Genomic DNA, 6,085 nt, shown 5'->3' on the forward strand with positions numbered 1-6,085 from the left:
TTTTTGACATTCAGGGATGTGACTGTGGAGTTCTCAAAAGAGGAGTGGGAATGCCTGGACTTTACTCAGAGGACTTTGTACATTGATGTGATGTTGGAGAATTACAGAAATCTAGTCTTTGTGGGTGAGAACATTTTGTTTGTAGCATTTTTAACTCATCCTTTATATGTACCAACTTTATAGGTCATAATGTCTCTGGTAAGCTGTCTTGGAAATAACAGGAGACTAGGGAAAGTTTGGTAGTGGGAAAGAACTTTGTGACATTTGTTGTTTTCTTTCCATTTTCCATGTTAGATGTGTCATGCACCCATCAGTTTCATTCCAAGATGCCTTCAGAAACTCTATAATATGTATTTTTCCACCCATATCTTCTTTTTCATTTATTTCCTTTTATTGAAATAGTTTCCTCTCATATTGTATCTGCTGATTATACTTTCCACTCCCTCTACTCCTCCCAGTTCTTCCCCATATCCCCTGCTCTCAACATTACTCCCTGTCTCTCATTAGAAAAGGACAGTCTTCTAAGAGATAATAACCAAGCATGAAAAAATAAAATATAATAAGATGAAGCAAAAATCATCATATTGAAGTTTGACGAGGTGACCCAACAGAAGGAAAAGAGTCCTAAGAGTAAGCATGCACATCAGAGAACCACTCATTCTCACACTCAGGAGTCCTATGATAAGACTAAGTTTAAATCTATAATACATATTCAGAAGGTCTGGTGCAGACCCATGTAGGCCCTGTGCCTTCTGCTTCAGTCTGCGAGTTCACTTTCACTTGGCTAGTTGATTCAGAGGGACTTGTTCTTTGTCCTCCATCCCCTCTGACTCTTTTTTTTTTTTTTTTGGTGTTTTTTTTTTTTATTCTTTTTTAATTAAAATTTCCAACTGCTCCCCGTTTCCCATTTCCCTCCCCCTCCTCCCACACATTGCCCACTCCCCCCGCTCCCCTCCCCCTATCCCCCCTCCTCTTCTCCTCCCCCCACTCCATTCCCCCTCCCTCTCGATACTGAAGAGCAGTCCAAATTCCCTGCCCTACAGGAAGACCAAGGTCCTCCCACTTCCATCCAGGCCCAGGAAGGTGAGCATCCAAACAGGCTAAGCTCCCACAAAGCCAGTTCATGTATTAGGATCGAAACCTAGTGCCATTGTCCTTGGCTTCTCATCAGCCTTCATTGTCCGCCATGTTCAGAGAGTCCAGGTTCGACCCATGCTTATTCAGTCCCATCCCCTCTGACTCTTAAGCTCCTTTTGCCTCCTCTTCTGTATAGTTCTCTGAGCTCTCTCTACATACTGTCTGATTGTTGGTCTCTGTATCTGCTTCATCTGCTGCTGGGGGAAGCTTCTCTGATGAGGACTGAATAAAACAGTGATCTATGAGTATGACAGAATATAACTAGGAGTCAATTTATTGATACTTTTTTTTCCGTTTTTCTTTTTACACCAGGAGTTTTTGGTTTCCTCTAGGTCTCTAGGCTATCTAGTCTCACGTCCTTGATTAACCAACTAGTGTGAGCTATGAATTGCATCTTGTGGACTGAGCCTTAAGCAAATCAGTCATTTGTTAGCTATACCCATAATTTTTGTTCAACCATTGCTCTAGCATATCTTGCAGCCAGCCTAGATGATAGGTCACATATTTCGTGGTTAGTTCCATCCATTATTTTATTTATTTATTTATTTATTTTTATTTATTTATTTACTTATTATGTATACAATATTCTGTCTGTGTGTATGCCTGAAGGCCAGAAGAGGGCACCAGACCTCATTACAGATGGTTGTGAGCCACCATGTGGTTGCTGGGAATTGAACTCAGGACCTTTGGAAGAACAGGCAATGCTCTTAACCACTGAGCCATCTCTCCAGCCCCCCATCCATTATTTTAAAGCTCCGTGTCCATCATTTCATTTAACAACATTTTAATTGTGAGAAAAGCTCAAAATGGGCAAACTGAAAATTCTCCCTAAATACGCTGAAGATTCTGAAAGGAAATAGCAATTGGAAATCACTCCTAGATGTAGTGATCCTTCATTTGTATTTTAATAAATAAAGCCGCCTGAAGACCAGAACACAAAACAGCCACACTAGTCAGCCATACAGATCAAGCAGTGGTAGGACACACCTCTAATCCCAGCAGCCACACTAGTTAACCATAGAGGCCAGGTAGAGGTGGTACACGCCTTAATTTCAGCACTAGAGAGGACTATAAGGTGGAATAAAACAGGAACTTGCCCTTTTCGGTCTGAACATTTCATAGAGGTAAGAGCTCTTTAGTGGCTTGACTTTTTTGCTTTTCTGATTTTCGGGTAGAACCCCAGTATCTGTCCTGGTTTTTATTGTTCCTGCCGCACCTAAATTCTTCCACTTTTTGTTCTCTTCGTGTACTCAGTACTGTGTTAGACATCTGTATTCTTTCTATACATTCTAACATAGGTCATGAATTACGTCACAGAACACATGGATTATTGTGTGCAAGGTAGGCCTGGTTACCTGTCTGGAGCAAATGAGATTGTCCTGAAATGTGGAGAGGAGAGAGTAGCCACAACCAGGGTGGGCTAGTGAATGAGCAGGACAACAGTGATAGCTTCAAGTGAGAATGTTTTTGTGATGTTCAATTCCACTTGAAAGGATTCCTGATCATTTACCTTAGTGTAGTGTCCTGGCCCCACGATGCATCCCGTCCATTGTAATAACTTGTAGAAGGCGTTGTTTCCTCAAAATGCAATTTTATTTGACTATGCTGCTATCACATTGGAATAATCTAATGTGAGTCCATAAAGCAAGATTTTGCTGTGTGTCTTCATTACAACCTTTATTTTCTTGCCAGTGGAGAATACATAGACACTCTTCTGGGAAATAATCTCAGGAGTCAATGTATAGAATGGACCTGACAATAACCCTAGGAGGAAAGTTAAGAAACACAGTAGTGCATGGAACTCAGACAGTGGAGGATAGAAATAAGCAACAACTGAGCATAACAGCCCTGCCTCAAAAAAATCTAGACTCTGTATTCTAGAGCCTTTGATATCTGGCAAAATATTTGCTTTGCTTCCCTTACTTTTGAAGAATCTAAACTTAGTTTGTTTTTTAATTTTTGTTTTGTTTTGTTTGAAGACAGTGTTTCTCTCTGTAGTTTTGGTTGTCCTGGAACTTCCTCTATAGACCAGGTTGGCCTCCAAGTCACAGAGATCCACTTATGCATCACCACTGCTTGGCTCTTCTTTGATGCTTTTCAGTAAGCCTTTAATCTTTAAAGGCATTGTGTCTTCTGAACTATAATTGTCTTTGTTGTATATTAGTAAGTAAAACCTATAGCATGGGTTCTAATTGGCCTTAATAAAAAACAAACAAACAAACCCCGAATCAGATATTAGGGGGTGAAAGTTAAAGATCAGAGAAGCAGAGCAGCCAGCCACTAGAGCTTTTACCCTTCAAAATCCTCAGACTAAAAGGAAGTCATGCTCCTGCTTCCTCCTGCCTTATATTCCTCTCTCCACCCAGCCATATCACTGCCTGTCTGTCTGTACAGACTTCCAGATCTCTATGGTTGACTAGTCACTAGCTCTGCCCTCTAATTTTCAGGCAGACTGTACCTGTTAGAGTCTAAACAAGATATCATCACAACAATCACTGTGAACCTGTGGTTGGATTAAGCTCTTCTCCATCAATATCTGAGAAAAAATATTTACAAAACAAGACATGTATTATAAATGTACTCAGTCAATAAGTCCATCCAAAATCCAGTTGCTGATTCCTCAGTTATCTGTTTTTTTCTTCCTTGGATGCTGTCATTCTGTTTTTGGGAAAATCCATACAATTGCAGTGACAGGAAAATGTCAAATATCAGGAGCTCTGTGTGAAGTAATGTAAAAGGAGCAGCAGGCTACGTCCCACCACCCGGCTAGCTTTACACCTGAAATAATTACACGGAAACTGTATTCTTTTAAACACTGCTTGGTCCATTAGTTTCAGCCTCTTACTGGCTAATTTTCACATCTTGATTAACCCATTTCTAATAATCTGTATAGCACCACAAGGTGGTGCCTTACCGGGAAGGATCTTAACCTGTGTCCATCTTGGAGAGGAGAGGCATGGCATCTGCTTGACTCAGCTCTCTTTCTCCCAGAATTCTGTTCTGTCTTCCCCACCTACCTATGTTCTGATCTATCAGGCCAAGCAGTTTTCTTTGTTAATTAACCAATGAAACAACAGATAGATAGAAGACCAACCTACATCAAAGTAATTGCTATTTGACTTATCGTAAAGAGAGCATAGGGAATCTGTCACTTTTTAAATCATGGAACAGGCCGTAGTAATCTGAATTGTACTCATTTTCAGAGAACTATTGCATATCTGATCCTGCCCATCAGCATGTGAATAATGAAAAGGAGTCTTCTCAGTGTAATGACCTTGACAAAATGCTTCATGACCCCTCCACATGCGCACTTTATAGAACAAGTGAAACTACAGAAAACTCTAATAACTACAGATGCAGTAATCACGGGGATGCCTCTATTGACTCATCAAACCCAGATAGACATGACAACATGCACACTGGAGAAGAACCTTGCAAATCTAAAGACTGTGAGAAATCATTAAATTTGTCTTCCAACATTACTCAAGATCAAAGACTCTACACTGCAAAGAAAGAACACAGGCAGGGAGAATATGATGACTATTTGGGCTCTACATATGGTCTTATACAACAATCTCTAATGTAGAGAAACCACACCAGTGTAGGAAGTATATCAATACCACCTCAAGCCTCGGTGTACAGCAGCAGATAAGTCCTACTGCAAAGAAACCCTACAAGTGTAATGTTTGTAAGAAATCCTTTGCCTTGTGCTCAAATCTTCAAACACATCAAAGACGTCATACTGCAGAGAAACCTTACCAACGCAAGGACTGTACAAAGTCATTTCCTTACTTGTTTGCACTTAAAAAACATGAGGAAATTCATACTCGAGAGAAACGTTACAAATGTAAGGAATGTGACAAATCCTTTGCCCACCGTCCCAGTTTGAGGAAGCACCAGAAAGTCCATACTGCTGAGGAACACTATAGTTGTCAAGAATGTGGCATGGTCTTTCACCAGCTTTCACACTTTAGAAGCCATTACAGACTTAATGGAGAAGCCTTACAAATGCAATGAGTGTGACAGATCCTTTCCTCATGATTTATTCCTTAGAAGGCATCAGAAAAATCATTTTTTAAAAAAATTACACAAATGCAAAGAATGTGGTAAGTTCTTCCTTGAATTATCATATCTGAAAACACATCACAGAATCCATACTGGTGAGAAACCTTACAAATGTGAGGTCTGTGACAAATGCTTTACTGTGAATTCAACTCTTAGAACACATCAGAAAATTCATACTGGAGAGAAACCGTACAAATGTATGCAATGTGACAAATCTTTTATCCAGGACTCACATCTTAGAAGACATCAAAGAGTTCACACTAGAGAGAGACCTTACAGTTGTAACGAATGTGACAAATCTTTTTCTAAGTGCTCAACTCTTAGAGAACATCAGAAAATTCATACTGGAGAGAAAACTTACAAATGTAACATCTGTGACCTATCCTTTACCCAGTATTCAAATCTGAGAAAACATCAGAAAGTCCATACTGAAGTGAGACATAATTTCTGTAAGGAATGTGGCAAATCTTTTACTAGAAGCTCATATCTTAAGAGTACATCAGAAAATTCATACTGGAGAGAAACCATACAAATGCAAAGACTGTGACAAATCCTTCATCCAGCATTCATATCTTAGAAAACATTGCAGAGTTCATACTGAAGAGGGACCACATGTGTAAGGAATGTGATGAATCTTTTACTAAGTTCTCAACTTTGAGCACATCAGAAAAATCATACTAGAGAGTAAAATGCCTTTGTAAACAATGTGACATTTATCTGGTATTTTGTGCTTACAAATCATAACAGTGTACAAAATAAAAACATGTGAAAGCCCTTATGGAAGTTTCAAATCTTAGAAAAGTACCATAGAATTTATATTAAAATAAAATTCTCCAGATGTAACTATATGAAAAGCTTTTGAAAAAATGTCTCAATGCATTTT

General features: G+C 39.3%; 1 pseudogene; it reads left to right on the top strand.

Moving 5' to 3' along the window:
- LOC130867903 (zinc finger protein 54-like) lies at positions 1 to 5,883 on the top strand (annotated as a pseudogene).
- Positions 5,884 to 6,085: the final 202 nt, after the last annotated feature.

Source organism: Chionomys nivalis, chromosome 2, assembly GCF_950005125.1.
Source record: "Chionomys nivalis chromosome 2, mChiNiv1.1, whole genome shotgun sequence".
Classification (NCBI taxonomy): domain Eukaryota; kingdom Metazoa; phylum Chordata; class Mammalia; order Rodentia; family Cricetidae; genus Chionomys; species Chionomys nivalis.